The sequence below is a fragment of the Lathamus discolor genome, unplaced genomic scaffold, assembly GCF_037157495.1.
Source record: "Lathamus discolor isolate bLatDis1 unplaced genomic scaffold, bLatDis1.hap1 Scaffold_989, whole genome shotgun sequence".
Taxonomy (NCBI): Eukaryota; Metazoa; Chordata; class Aves; order Psittaciformes; family Psittacidae; genus Lathamus; species Lathamus discolor.
The window spans coordinates 1-12,918 of record NW_027069429.1 but is presented as its reverse complement, the minus strand read 5'-3'; the positions used below and the strand labels follow the sequence as shown (position 1 = coordinate 12,918).

General features: G+C 42.2%; 1 long non-coding RNA gene across 3 annotated transcripts; it reads left to right on the top strand.

Moving 5' to 3' along the window:
* The first annotated feature begins 3,580 nt into the window (after positions 1 to 3,580).
* Positions 3,581 to 12,287, top strand: LOC136007067 (uncharacterized). Of its 3 annotated transcripts, none has more exons than XR_010609452.1 (4): positions 3,581 to 3,636; positions 4,697 to 4,852; positions 10,581 to 10,717; positions 12,182 to 12,287. It is a non-coding gene; the product is annotated as an uncharacterized LOC136007067 (long non-coding RNA). The 3 variants fall into 3 exon arrangements; XR_010609453.1 differs by having other exon boundaries at positions 3,595 to 3,636; positions 4,717 to 4,852; XR_010609451.1 differs by lacking the exon at positions 3,581 to 3,636 and having other exon boundaries at positions 4,533 to 4,852.
* The last annotated feature ends 631 nt before the right edge of the window (positions 12,288 to 12,918 follow it).

Sequence of the window (12,918 nt, the reverse complement as noted above, 5' to 3'; positions counted from 1 at the left end):
AGTGCTAAAGACTCTAACCTAAGCTAGGAAAAAAAACAACACCTGAATAGGTGCATAAAGAGTAATAGCCATGGTTGATAAAGTGGGTACAAAACCCTTGTGCTTCAGACTTTAAGATGGGGTGACAAGAGCTCACATCATCTGTAAAGATTGTTAAAATGATGGGATATGTCTATTATGCTGTTCTCAGACAGGCACATTATATGCCCTTTCTATCCCTTATAGATAACGGCATGTGAAGGATAAGCAGCATCACCATGGGCAAGCAAAGCATGCTGCCTCTTTGATCATGCTGGTGTGAGCAGGTGCTGAGTTTCAGTAGCTCAGCCTGTTCAAAAGACTTCTACTCAGACTTCATATTCAATATCTGTGGGGAGTTTAGTTCCTGACTCTCCCAGAACAAGGCCAGAGCACTGCTTAATAGATGGGAAAGGTACAAAAATAAAACTAAGAGGTGGGACATACGTAGCTGGCTTTCACTGCAGGAGTGTGTGTAAAGGAGCTGGGAGTCAATAGCAATGAACAGGCCAGGACTTCCAGCATTTATGTACTGACATTTGTACTGCTGCCCTTTGAGGTTTTGACCTAACAGGATGTGAGCAGCTGTGATAATTTCTTCCTGACTGACATGACAACACTGTGCTCAAGCAGCTCTACCTGTCTGCTTGGACCATTGCACGTGTGCATGTGTGAGAGAGAGATAAGCGAACTCCTCTTTTCTTACTGTGTGACCCTTCTGGTTTTTTGCTTTGTCAGCAAACTTTAATAAAATTCCTGTACTTTCCAGTTTGCCTAGATGAAAAAAAGGCAAAAAAAAAAAATCAGGATTGTATCCTAGTCTCTTCACCGAGAACCTCAGGAGTAGGTTCACTAAGTGTGGTACAGCTGGCCCGCTTCCTACACACAAGCATTTCTGGATTGGTCTGTTTAATCTTTTGGTAGCACCTCTTAAGACTCATAGCCTTCTTACACACTTATAATTCAGAGCAAAGAGCCTTCATGTTCTTACCTAGCTTTCTGAGAAGAGTGGAATGAGAGTCCATTTCTCTCTGTGGGTGTAACGAACTGGTGAGCTCCAGCAGGAGCCGTGTGGACTGTATGGCAAATCCTTTGTCCTGGCTCTGTAATTTCTGTAAAGATCGCTTAAACAAAAAATTTCAATAGCAGGAAATTGCCCAAGCTTGCCACGGCTGCACGCATCACAGAGGAGGGCTGGTGACCCAGCATTTTGAACTGCTATGTCTGACACAGGCATGGAGGCTGGAAGCATTTGTAGCTATATCCTTCGCCTTTATCCAGGCTACTCTTTTTTTCCCCATGGAACAGGTTGAGTAGCTTTTGCCAGCAGTTTCTCAACTCTGAATGTTAATGTGTTCACAGAAAAATGCCAGGTCTTAGACAAGTTATTTCAGAGGACCCAACCTTTCATCAATGCATAAAGTAAAAACAGCAAGTGAGGAAGAAATCCTGAGCAGTGCTGCTTGCCAGCAATCTGCTGATGATTTGTGAGGCTGAGACTACAAGGCAAATTATTAGTGTTTTGTAGAAGTAGTCTGTGTCAGGGCCAGAAGTTGAAGATGTTGCTTCCGAGACCCACATCTGTGACTTCAACTGCTAAACCAGCTGCCTTCTGCTGTATGGGCAGAGGAGACACTTTGACTGATAAGTCAGCCACTGTGCTTTCCAAAACAAACAAAAGCCCCCATGCTAAACTTCACCGATAAGCACACTGGCAGACAGTTGACAACTACTGTATGTTTTAAAACTGGATTTGCACAATCCTGTTTAATCAGATATTGACTAGAATGTGAATGAAAATCCTTCTACACTGCCTCCACAGGGTTGTTCATATGCTCTGTCATTAGATCCTTACAAGTCTTGCCTATAAATTTTCCTTTTGATGAAGGCTTTTTTCCCCCCAATTTTCCTGTCTTACATATTCCTATAATTGCTAATTACATAGCAAGTCCCATGGCTTCATTCTTAATGCACTAATGGGTATTTCCTGTGTAAATTCTGGACTGTTTAGAAGCAAACAGATGTTGAGCTCTCTGATAGATCTCAAGATCTTCTGCTGTGGGACTTTAGAAGATTTAAATGCTTTGTGCAGATGTCTCTATACGGGCTGGTCTTATGTAGACAGGAGTGAGGGAAATGGATTTTTTTTTTTTTATTGACAGTTTTGAAGGGTGTTGGACAAAACAGTGCCATCAAAAAAATCAATCCAATGCATTTTGTCTCTTAAGTCATAAGACTTTTGTTGATGTCATCCATGAGAAAGTCCATCTGTCTGCCTAGGAGGAATCCATCCATTAGACAAGAACAGAAATAATGTAAGTGGAACAGTAGTTTTTTTCCACCTAGCTTTGCTCCCTGTGGTGTTGCCATCTTTGGTGACAATACCACTGCAAGTACATTAGCATCTTTCCACTGTGCTCTGAGTATTATTAATGGCTCTTGGCCACCTGTTAATTTGGAGGCAGTTGGTGCTTCACCTTCTTAATTCACAGCATCACATAGATCCAAAGTTGATAAGGCTTTTGGTGTTCCAGGTGCAGCAGCAGTGATCAGTAAAGTAAGTTTCCATTCCCTCAGAGCAGTTCATAAGCAGCGGCTGAAACATGCTGGCTATGCCACTTGATCAGGAAAGCAGCATCTGATGACAGATGATCTTTTGATTTTTCAGTTTATGCTCTGCTGTTGTACAATGGTACTACTCAGTGCTTGCATTTTTAACTTGTATTTTGCTGTTGTATTGCTTGTCTTTAAATGACATATAGTCAGATAAAGAAGCTGGCTGTGAACCTTTTGATGTTGCTGTGAATCTGATTTAAATCAGATGGGAATGTCACCAAGCCATCTCTCACTTCCCTTCCCAGTTTCCTTGTAATAGGTAATGACAAGCAGCAGTGGAGAGCCTTGGAATCAGTCTTTCTGTGTCCTTGTTCCCCTGTACCATTTTTAGTATCAACTCGTTTAGAAAATGGTCTGAAGAGTCATTAAAAGATGCTTATGCCTCTTCAGGTGCCTCAGGGTAATCTACTTTCACCTTAAAAACTTATTAGGTATCTCTGACAACATAATCCTTATATCATACACCCAGCTCTTGGGAAACCCACCAAGCAGCAGTCAACATCCTTCTAGGCTGCCTGTTATAGATGTGTGTGCCTAAGACTAGCAGTCTCATTCTTCTGTTTACGTGGCCAGTCTAGTACTGTGACTGTGGGTGAAGAAAGCATTGTACAGCTTCCATGCTAATTCCCCCTCTACAAGAATGTTCTTACTGTCCACTTGCGACTTTACCGTCCCTCCAGAAGTGGTCTGAGCTATGTGGACTCTGCCTCATTTCACAGACACACAGGGTACCAAGTGGTTTTCAGAGCTGTGTGAAGCCTCTGACAGAGTGCCTGTCTGTTGGCAGTGGGAGTCCCAGGGCTGCAGTTGTCCTGTAACAGGACAAGTGGGCTTAGTTGTCAGATTGAGCTGTGGGCTGGTACTTCTCACATGGGTTGCAGTGGATGGTTGTGTGCCTTATCTGCTTCCTGTTAGTGCAGGATATATAATAGTGCTGGCTGTTCATCATGCTGGCTGTCTCTGTAGGATGGAAGAAGAGGTAAAGCACAATTGACGGCACTAGTAAGTACTGCAATTTTTATGTCCTTCATATGTTAGCATGTGTATGTGTGTATGCAGCGGGCAAAAAAATACTTATGCTCTCAATTATTTATGTAATGACAAGAACAGCTTCTTATCCTAGCTTCGTTTAGGCACCTTCATCTGCTATCAATGGCTCAAAAATTAAACAGGATTTGTTACAAACAGAAACAGTCCTTAGACTGCTCAGTTGCTCAGTACTGTGGATTCTCTCGGTAGCATAGGGAGAGAAAGTCCATGTAAAATCTGTTGATAATCAATTCTTCGCTATTTCTGGTGTTCAAAAGGAGAAAATAAATTGCAAACCATACCTCAGGCTAGCATGTATTTTTTAAATCAAATTTTAGGACTTTTCTATTCTGAGTGCCATGGAGGTGTTCCTTGGATTCATCAAGCTGTCAGCAGAGTGCTTGGAAAATGATGTATGTTGCCATTGCTGCCCTAGCACCTGCAAAAATTTGATGCTTTTCTTGCTGAGAAACTTAAATATTTTAAATACTAAAGCCTACCCAAAGAGCTTGCTTGATTGATTGATACAACGTGCTTGCATTATCCCTCTGAAGCACAGCATGTCATTTGCATTGCTTTGTTCATGTGTACTTTGGGATAGGCAATGATCAGGTCTACCTTCTCTTGGAGGTAGTGTGGACACACTAACATCAATGATAAAAGGAAATTAACTTACCCTTTATGAATTCATGGTATTTAAGTTTGCCCATTGGATTTGCCTTCAGTTAAGCATACAGTTAACCTTTTTTCATTGCAATTAGCTGAAAACTAAGGATTTCCTTCCTTCTGTTTTGAACTGATATGTAAGAGGAAATCCGTAGATGTTCCTGTTTTGAGTAAACCTTTTACTAAGGAGTTCTGCTTGTGCATTTAAAGTAAGAATAGAAAGAAAGAAAAAGGTGGTATTAATTCAGACGTAATGCTCCAAGTAGCAGATCCACTTCTGAAAGCTTTGCAGCCACAGAGCACAGTGCGAAAATGCTCTCTCCCTGTTTACTTTTAACCTCTGGTTTTTCTTGGATCTGATTCTTAGGAGGCGGTCTTATCTTACAGAAATTGCAGTCTTTATCACCACCCCTTTTGTGGAAAGGGTCCTGCCTGTAAAAGCATGAAAATGCATCCTCCTGGGTTGCTGTTTTTCTTCTTAGCAGCATGCTTCACTCCCACAGCTGACTGCCAGAGTCAGAAGGTAAGTCTGTGAGTCTTTGTTTAAATATTCATTGAATGATTCTTCGTATTTAGATAGTTGCATGTTATGAAATAGTCCTCCCCAAAACTTCTTTTTTCACTGGCTTTTAGTTATATGCAGAACAACATCCATAATTACGCTTCACGACTGTAAAGTATCTTCTTTGCTTATGTGTAGGTATGTATGTGTGTAGTCTAAACTGAGGAACTACAAATAAGGTTGAAGGGAGCTGCTCGAGTTTTAGAATTCTGTTTCACACTGAATGCGAAAGTAGCAGTATGAAAGGAATATTCTCAGTATCTTTGTCTTCCGCTTCTTTCAGTATGTGTGATGGGAGCTTAGTATGTGACAGGACAGGTCCATAAACTTCCCAGGAGAATTTTATTAAAAATAAAGAAATAAATAAATAATCTCATCAAATTGACCCTTTGCAACAGAGTAAATATATTTGCTTCAGGTACGTTTCCCAGCAGCTCCCCGGTGAGGGGTGTGGAATACTTTCATTTTGTTTCAGTTTTGTTGGTTTTCTTTTGATTCTTTTATTTCTGTTCTTGTGTTTAGCAGCAGGATCTAGAAGAATGTATGATGCCTTTGTAGATCTGTTCTCTAGGATCCATGGTGAGGCATCCCATCTTCTATAAGCTAGAATTCACACTAGTTCCTACTATACTGTCTTCTGCCATCGCCTTTCTGGTGTCCTGCTGTTGGAAAAATGAACTGGCCTGCAAAGTCAGAAGCTGTGGAAGCATTTGGAAATCTTATTCCCTGGGGACCCAAGCTATGGAAGGGTTGTCTTGTCTTGAAAGGCAATGATGGGCCTTGTGGGGAGTGGAGAGACCTGTGCTAAGGAGGGTGCATGTGAGTCTGAAAGACTTAATTTATAAAAAGCCAGAGCACAGAGAAGATGCTTCTGTGTCAGAAATTTGGTTGGAAGCTTTTGTATAAACACTTTAACAAAAGGGCCATAAATTATTAATAAGCATACAAATAAGGTAAGAACCTCATGAACTTTTAGCTTGTAGGATCATCACATGAAGAAGTGTTTCTGCTGGTGGTTTTCCTTTGTTTAGAAGCATAGGTTCTCTGAGTTCAGAAGCATGGGCTCACATCTTCAACTGGTGGAGGTGAAAATTTATCTGTTCACCTTGAGACACTGTATTGATTTCTAAAGTCACTCAGGTGTTCGGCTTGACGTGAAAAAGTTGTACCAGGTAATAAGTACCCACTCACAGAGAAGGGCAGTGTTTTGAATCACATCTGGAGCAGTTTATTTAATCCAGGCAAAATAACTCCCTTTTAGAGTTTGGGTTTTTTTGTTTGTGGGATTTTTTTTTCCCTAAAAGGTTTCTTCATTTGGGGAAAGAGAAGAAACATTTGAAAAATTATAATGGGAGATAAGGAAAAATATGAGTCTAATGAAGTCTTCTCTGATAGTTTAGGATGGCCATTGGATCTGACTGCAATAGAAGTGCTGATTCCACAAGAGGCCTCCATTGGCTTGCAGGAGCCTTGCAGGGGCTACTGAGAAAGAAAAGAAAGACTTTGTGCTAGCTTTTCAGCAATGTAACCTCAGGGCTCTGTTTTGATGGCTCAGACATGACAGCAAATGTGTTAGCCTGCCCTGGGTTTAAACCACGACATAGCCTGATTTGGTTTGTGTATACCTCTTGGCATGGGCTGGAGAAAGATGCAGCAGTTGTGAGAACCATGACAGTTCTTCTGCTGGGGGGACTCCAATCCCAGGCTGTACTGGAGGATGAATGGAGGCAGGTGGGAAAGGAGGGAAGTGCTTTCTGCATCCCTGCACCTCCAGTGCTCTGCAGCTGAGACAGTAGGAAACACCCAGGGAACAGCAGATCTTATGTTATGTGATCTCTGAGCTTGATGGTTCATCCTCATGCTGAAAAGTGTCTTCCTTGGACAAATGTGAAGGGTTTATGTGCCTGGAAGACACTGGTCTGTTCAGCTAGGGTTATTGAGAACTTCTTGGGGAGGTACATGACTATAATGACTCAAGCATGTGTCTACAGCTCTGTTTTGTAAAGGGCACATGTGCTGGAAACTTGGTGATTCATTAGATAATGAATGTTTCCCGAACCAGCTCCCAGGATTGTTGGAGCCAAACGCTGACGTCCAAATGTGTTTTTCTTTCTTCCTTGAGATTTTGCCATGCAGAAGGATTTGTGTTACAGTTTGGGAGGAAAAGATAAAGGGTGAAAATGAAGGGAATGAAAGTAGCCCTTAAAAAAACCTCTCCAGCTTATTCTTTTGAGGTGGAGTAAGAGAAACATGAGCACTTGAGAAGGAAGGATATCCATGTCAAAGAGAGAGGAGAGAAGGAAACACTACAACATTCAGAAGCTCAGATATGTCTCAGCTAAGCACAGAGGGCAGTGGCTGCTCACACACATGCATGTATTTGAGTGCAGGGAGAGAGCACAGTCCAGCCCTGGCAAGACAGTGCTCAGCGTAGACAGAGGCACCCTGGCTCTTAATTTCTCTTGGCTACAGCTAGATGTCTTCTGCTAAGGGCCTCCTTTCATTTTTGAGCTGTTTGAGAGCACCAGTCTTTCTTTTCCCTTGTGTTGTACCCGAAGTGTGATACAGTCCAGGCTCACAACATCACCTGGCCAGAACAGTGACTTGTTTTCACCCCCTTTCCCTGGCATAGCCACCATGCACCTCACTGACTCTCAGCCCACCAGGTAGCATTGCTGCATCACAGGGAGCAGACATTTCCTCTCACTGCTTCATCTCCAGCATCTTCAAACTTAGGAGCCATGGTCACAGATGTACCCAAGGGAGCAGAGCCTCATTTTTTATCATGAGGTTGTGCCCCAGGAGCCACCTCTGACTCAAACTCCTGTCTGTCTTTCATCCTCTCCAAAACCGGAGTATTCAAACAGCTGCATTTATGTTCCTTGATTCCCTCTTCTGCTTTCTTAACAAGCAAAACTCTCCAGAAAGTGACTGCTTCATCAGTTCTGTCACTCAAATAAGAAAGGAAATATCTTTTTTATTTTCCACTCAGCTGTTTTCTTCCTCTTTTCTCCTGCCTGTTGCTGCTGACACAGGAGTATTTCTTTATAAAAAGGGGAAGATCTTACTGGAAGGCTGCCTAAAGATCATGAAGTGTGTCCCAGGAAAGTAGGGTAGGGGGGATTCCACAATAATCTGTCTTGTCTTAGAGGGCTGCAAGTAATAAAAGATGTCGAAAGGGAGGAGTGATAGCCGTTCCCTTCCAGTGTCATCTCCATCTAGAAATGGAGTCACACTGATGAAGGGAAGAGAAGAAAAATGGGGGTGGCTTCTCCACCAGTGTGACAGAGAATACATTTCGTAGCCCAGCTGTGTTTGACAGCCAACTCCTGATGTCTGGAAGTACAGATGAAATAGAAGATTGGAGAGTTTTCGTTTGGTGCTCTAATGCTTGTGTGGTCTTTTTCATACAGATGGGATGGCTTAGATGTCTAATAAAGGTTTGTGGGGTAATTCTGACAGTGTTAACATAATAGCTCATGGGAAGGCATCAACCTTTGTGTTTCTTCCTTGGGCACCTTCCCATTCCTCTTAACAAAGCTTTGTCTCAGTGAAGGTTGAAGCTGGGATGTGGTGAGACTAGAAAGGCAGATGTACTGTTCTGTCAGAACTGTGTGCCTGGCTTCAGCTGGGTCCTCTCAAAAGCCCAGCTTTAACCTGAAGACCTAATTTGACCTTAAATCAGCTGGTTAGATGGGCAACTTCCCTAGCACATCAAGCACTGCAGATCTTTTAAGACAAAGTACTCCAGAGGTAGCACATCTTTTATCCATCCATAGAGGCTGTCTTCTCAGTTTTGCTCTATGAAAAAGGGGAAAGCTCTGACTGCACTGTGTGCTGGTGGGGTGGAAATACAAGGAACAGCAAAGCTGATCTCTGTCCTGCTGCATAAAATTAGTAAAGCTGGTGCTCGCGGGACATGGATAGGTAGCTTTGGTGGATCTCAGATTGGGTTCGAGCTGTTCCTAATGCAAGGGAATCCTTGACATAACAGGTTCTTCGAGGATTCTGCTACTAAAGGAAGTGGAGGTTACTGTACAGTAAGAAAAGCCCCAGATGTGCACCTAGGAATTAACATTTATGTGAAGGGCAACCACAGACACAGAAATCTCTTTCTTCATTGGGCGGCATTCTTGCATGGATGGCTCCAGAAGATGGATCCATGAAGATGAGAAAAAGCTCAATGACTCCAGGCAGAGAGAATGTGGATGTGAGTCAGGAAAACGTTCCAGGGAGATGTCTCTGTAGACCTGGGACTTGAGGGTTATCTCTCAGGAGGTTTTCCTGACAGGGTCTGCTGGCTATCATTTGGGAGGGCCTTCCTGAGCTGTTGATAACTGATGGGAAGCCATGGGCTTCCTGCCTTGCCTTGAGGCAAATATATGCATTTAGGCCAAAGTTCAGAGGAAGCAAAGCGAAGATTGCTGATGGGGGTCCAAAACAAGAAGTTCTGGGCCCAGGAGGGCTGCTGCATTAAGGCCATTATTCAGGATAGGCTTAAAAGGTCCCAGATCAAGGCCTCCTCCCAAAATCTGATCTAATGGTTTTATTTTTAGAAAACAAAGTGCCTGCAGAGGCACAGTTGAGGTGAGCTGCATGGGGCTTTTTCCAGCCACTGACCTTTCTGGGCAAACACAGCTTGTGCCTCCCAGTTTTGTCTGTCATCATCAGTGGCAAACATTGTCTTTTTTAAAATGAGCAGTGAGTTTTCCATGCAGTTGCTTGCCTTCAGGAGTTTAGAAATTCAAGGAAATGCTTTAATGCTTTTGGGGTAAAATCATGAGCTTTAATAACAAGTTGGCATTTGATGCTGATGATTATTCGCTCTGAGGCTGTGCGTTTCTTGTCGCTCAGGCTATGTTTCATTTGAAGAAGTAGAATGAATTGTTATGGGGGTTCGGGAAAGCCCTGTGAGGAAACCTAGACCCCTAAGTTACTCTGCTTGGGTTGGAAGGACTCATGCTGAATTTACCACCAGCCAAGTGAATTATCCAAGTGTCCAACCTGGTCATCTTGCCAATGTTTCTGGAGTCCTTTTCCTCTAGGATAAAAGCATGAAGGGCTATTCAGGTGTTCAGAGAAGTGTACAACACCTTTCATTTTGATCCACACCTCTCCACCCTCACACACACCTTGAAGACTATTGCCATGAGATTTATTTGTGTGAGCAGCTCTTGGGCTCTGGGTAATAAACTGAACTAATGCACGTGGTTCTTCGGACCCATGGAACACCAGTGAACTGCATCATGTCAATGGCATGGAAAAGAAATGCTATGTTGCTTTTTAATTCAGTGTCTTCTGGCAAAGATTATTAATTTAGGGCATGTCCTCACATACCACTACCACATGTTTTTAAAAGATCAGCTTAAATTAACAGTGCGCAGTTATGATTATTTTAGAAATGGTTAGAATTTTTGCTGTGAGGAATAGGGGAAAGATAAAATAGCTGTGATCTACCCTGTTGCCTTCTAGCTGAGATGCAAGCAGAGCGGCATGCAGCAGCGTGACATGATGGCTTAGCCCATCTGAGTGTGTGGTGTACCTCCCAGCAGCTGCACTGGTCACTGCCCTCCCCACTGCTATCTAAAGAATGGTGCAATCTTGATAAAGATATTGAAGGCTGGCAAGATGAGTGGCCAGGGTAACAATTTAATCTGAGCTTATTTCCATTCTGTTTTTTCTTTTGAAGTTGAAATCCATGCGATGCAATATCAAGACGATGTTTACCTTGAATACAGCATGTACTGCTTGTGCTGCAGCACCTAAAATGATGTGTCCAAGAGGCTGGTTAAAGATGACCCAAGGATTAGGAGTGAGGGGCTGCAGGTAAGGCCATTTTCCTAACAATGTTAAGGTTTTGGTGCAGCCATGCTATGTAAGAAGTAGTGTGTATGCCTTCAGGAGAACATACATGAGTTGTGAGCTCTAAAGATGCAGTATTTGTTTTCAGATGCATAAAAATAGATTTATGGCCCTTATTATTGTTGCTCTTGCCTCCTTGCAAATTCCATGGACTTTTTCTGGGCATAAGGTTCTATATACACAGAAGAAATTGCATGATAATTACTTCTAACTTGCCCTAAACAACCTGAGTTTGCTAATCCTGCTGCAAGCACTTAGCAGAGGTCTGTCTAGCATAGAAACCTGTTTCAGACCCAGAATTCCATAGTGTATTATTAGGAAAATAATATAATGATAGTTCCCCTTGTATATCCTTCTAGCTTCCAGCAATAAATCTCTGAACTTTTTACCTTCCTAGTTCACTTTATGACAATTGCTTGTTCATGTGTTCCTTGCTCATATTCTGTTAAGCTTGGCTGTAATAGGAAAAGGGTGAAGGAAAACTGAATTCACTAGGAAGTTTTTAAAAACTGAAACACTATAGATTATTGTTTGCATATCTATTCAGTAGTGAATGCTAACTTAATATATAGCTCCATTGTGTACTGTTTTCTGTGATTCACTATTCTATTGAAATGCTTTAAAAATAGCTGTGGCCGTTTTGCAGTTTATAGCAGTTTTTGCACAGACACACGTAGGGGTCAGATTGCAGCCAAAGCAGCAGTGCAATTGAGAAAATTTCCAAGTTCCTTTTGGGAAGGATGTTGTGCCAAAAATAAGATGAAGTGTAAGAATAATGTGAGTGTATGCAGCTTTTCTGAGTGTTATCTGCTCTCATGGTGGTTGTTGTGCAGACCCAAGAATAGTTCTGTGCTGCATATGTGCAGAACAAGAGATACTGCCACCAAAGGCTTACCCTGTGTGTAGAGGTGATGGATGAAGGGTTGAAAAGGAGGTGCTTCTCTTGGGGATTTAAGGGGTTTGTCCAAGACTGAACAGAGGGTCTGTAGATTACACAGTTGTTAAATCCAAATTCCCAGCATCTCAGCCTGGAACCTTTAGTGCAACAGAAAGGGACAAGTCCTGCAAAGAGCTTCTGTTCTTTCGAGGTTATTTTAGGTGTAAAGTTTAATGTTGAGTCACTCTGGAGATACTAACTTTATCTAAGCATCCAGCATCCAAAGTTTCTGTCCTGATGCTTGGGGTCCTGTCTCATGTGCAGTCCCTGACAGATTTCTTAAAACCGATCTTTGAGGCTTAAACCAATGGGCATCCTTACAGAAGGCATAACCCAAGTGCAAACTCTTGTGTGCATGTATGGCAGAGAGAATGAGTGTCCTTCCTTCCATTCAGAGTTCAGTGCACTGCAGTGTAATTGCTTAGAAACCCTCCAACAGGCATACATTGGTTTTGTGTTGTAATTGTGAATCTTGGATTGCTCTTTTTAAGATACACTGTCAAGTTAGGAGAAAATACCCTTTCCCAGCCAGGGTGCCATCACATATGTAAGAAGGAAATTGAGGAGAAAAAGTGCTGTCCAGGATTCTGGGGTACTGAGTGCTATGGTAAGTTTTTCATCTTTTTATGACATTCTCTAACTATTGAATAAATCAAACAGTTTTAATAGGAGGCATTAAATATGCATTGAGGTGATTTTTTTTCACTATTCCTTGAACACTCACAAGATCTGTTATCTGTCTGGGAGGTTCAGAATATAATGGGGAAGGAATCTCTGCTTCAGATGAGTTGAATCCTCTTGCATTTAACACATAACCTCCTTTGGTAGAACTTCCTTTTGTCTGTTCTTTAAAAATAAGCTTTTGGAAAGGGATGTTTTTGTTCCTCTTTAAGAAAGTTTCCAAAGGAAGAGGAAGCTGTTTCTTTCTGGTGTCCTTCTAGTCTGCAGCACGTGTGCCATGTGTGCTCCTGTATAGTCTGGAGTTAGTCAGCCATTCAGACACTGAAAATACTTAGCAATTCCAATCCAAGGTGAAAATAATCTTTCCAAAGCTCCCACACTGGTTTATGCCAAGTAAAGAGAATTTGTCTTGTCTCAAAAATGCCAAAGCAAGACTTACTAAGCTAAACACTTCTCATACAATTGACTGATTATGGAAATGACACTCTCCAGTCCTGCATAAAATGGGAGATTGAGTGCTTAGGCCTGTTTTCACACAAAGTGGTTT